The following is a 2773-nucleotide window of genomic DNA, read 5'->3' on the forward strand; positions in this document are numbered from 1 at the left end:
TTTTTATTGAGGTAACACTGGTTTATATCATTATATAAATTTCAGGTATACATCATTATATTTCCATTTCTGTGTAAGCCTACATTGTGTCCATCACCCCAAGTCTAATTGCCATCCACCACCATATGCATGTACCGTTTTCCCCTTTTTGTCCGGTCCCCTTTCACCTTCCCCTCTGGTAACCACCAATCTATTCTCTGTGTCTATGTGTTTGTTTGTTGTTGTTTTTATTTTCTACAAATGAGTGAAATTATATGATATTTGGCTTTCTCTGTCTAGTTTATTTCACTTAGCATAATGCCCTTAAGGTCCACCCATGTCATTGCAAATGGCAGGACCTCATCTTTTTTATGGATGAATAGTACTCCATTGTATATACTTATACTGAACCATCTTTACCCATTCATCTGTTGATGGGCACTTAGGTAGTTTCCAAATCTTGGCTACTGTGAATAATGCTGCAATGAACATAGGGATGCATATACCCTTTCAAGTTAGTGTTTTCATGTTCTTTGGATAAATACCCAAAAGTGGAATAAATCGATATGTGGGAGATTTTTCTTAATTTTTTGAGGAATCTCCATAGTGTTTTCCATAGTGTTTTCCATAGTGGCTGCACCAGGTTATATTCCCACCACCAGTGTATGAAGATTCCCTTTTCTCCACATCCTCTCCAACACTTGTTTTTTCCTGTCTTTTTGATAATATCCTTTCTGTTGGGCATGAGGTGATATCTCATTATAGTTTTGATTTGCGTTTCCCTACTAATTAGTGATGTTGAACATCTTTTCATGTGCCTGCTGGCCATCTGTATATCTTATTTGGAAAAAATGTCTGTTTAGATCCTCTACTCTTTTCTTATTTGGGTTGTTTGTTTTTGTTGTTGTTGGCTTTTATGATTTCTTTTTATATTTTGGATATTAACCTCTTATCAGATATAAGATTTGCAAATGTCTTCTCCCAGTTGTTAGGTTTTCTTTGAAATCTAGCCTTCTAAATGAGCTTTTTAGCTTCCAGAGGCTACAGAGTCATGGGAAACCAATGCAGCGTCTCTGAAATGTTCTTCTGAGGAATATCTGAGTAACCAGAGCAACAACAGTTATTTTTTGGAATTTGTCTGTGTTTGTATCTTGTCATCTTGACTGGGAACATGCTCATCATCCTGTCCATTGGCTCTGACCCACACCTCCACATGCCCATGTACTTCTTTTTGGCCAACCTGTCTCTTGTTGACATGGGTTTAACATCCTCCGCAGTTACCAAGATGCTGGCAAATGTACAGACTCAGCAGCATACCCTCTACTATGCTGGCTGACTCACACAAATGTATTTCTTTCAGATGTTTGGTGATCTGGACAGCTTCTTCATAGCTGTAATGGCCTATGACCACTATGTGGCCATTTGCCGCCCTCTCTGCTAATTCAGAGTCATGAGTCCCTGAGTCTTTTCCCTGCTACTAGCATTGTACTGGGTCCTCACTCACGTTGTTGCCCTGACTCACACCCTCTTCATGGATTGGCTGTCCTTCTGTGTTGTTGGGGAAATAGCTCACTTTTTATGTGACATAACTCTTGTCTTGAAGTTGTCATGTTCTGACACCCATATGGGCAATATGCTTTTTTGCATTAGGAGGCACAGTATTCATCATCCCCTTTATATGCATCGTCATCTCCTGTATCCACATTGTGTTGGCCATCCTGAGGGTGTGAATCCCTGGTGGAGGAGGCAAGGCCTTTTCCACCTGCTGTTCCCCTTCTGTGTTGTCTGTGTGTTCTATGGGACTCTCATCAGTGTCTACCTGTGCCCTCTCTCTGCTGCCTCTGAAGAGAAGGACATTGAATCCACTGCCATGGATACATTGGAGACTCCCATGTTGACCTCCTTTATCTATTGCTTAAGGAACAAGGACTTGAAGGGGACCCTTAAGAAGCTCCTAAGTCGCAGGAGAATTTTTTCCTCTTAGATATAGTGATAGCAACATTTAATGAAAAGACATAGTCTTGGAGTCAGACAAACTTGACTTGGAGACAGACAAACGTGGCTTCAGTTTCAGGTCTGCATATACTAGCCATGAGATTGTAGTCCTGTTACCTAACCTGTCTGAGCCTTAGGCTCCTCATGTATAAAATGGAGCTAGTAATTTCTATCTAATAAGATGACTTGGATGATTGACTGAGGTAAACTATGAAATGCATCTAGTAGAGTGGCTAAAACTGTCATGCACTGCATAAGAGTGTTTCAGTCACTGATGGACTGCATATAGGACAGTGGTCCCATAAGATTAGTACCGTGTAGCCTAGGTGCAGAGTAAGCTGTATCATCTAGGTTTGTGTAAGAACACTTTATGATGTTTGGACAAAGATGAAATCGCCCAGTGATGCATTTCTCAGAAAGTATTTCCGTCGTTAAGCAAATCACGACTGTAACAGTAGGTATCTAATAAATGATAGCTATTACTATTATTACTGTTGTCACTCTTCCTTGTTCCCCCTCACTCAAAAAGTCAAAAAATCTTTTCCCTGAGATTCATTCTTTCAGCAAATATTTACTAGACACCTACTATGTGCTGGGAGCTCTTATAAGTGCCGCGGATAGAACTCAGGAAGACAAAATCCTTGCTTCCGTGACACTTTCATTTTAGATTATTAATTTCCCAGTCATAAAAAATTTGAGAGCATCTGCCTTTTTTATATCCCTAAATGGGGGTTAAGACAAAAGAAATAAAGGTTGGAAGTTACATTCCAGGAGGTCCAGAATAGATCAAGTGTCCCCG

General features: G+C 40.1%; 1 pseudogene; it reads left to right on the forward strand.

Moving 5' to 3' along the window:
* Positions 1-1030: 1030 nt before the first annotated feature.
* LOC101391988 (olfactory receptor 1N1-like) lies at positions 1031-1963 on the forward strand (annotated as a pseudogene).
* Positions 1964-2773: the final 810 nt, after the last annotated feature.

The sequence above is a fragment of the Ceratotherium simum genome, chromosome 29 (assembly GCF_057802395.1).
Source record: "Ceratotherium simum simum isolate JZ-2026a chromosome 29, ASM5780239v1, whole genome shotgun sequence".
NCBI lineage: Eukaryota > Metazoa > Chordata > Mammalia > Perissodactyla > Rhinocerotidae > Ceratotherium > Ceratotherium simum.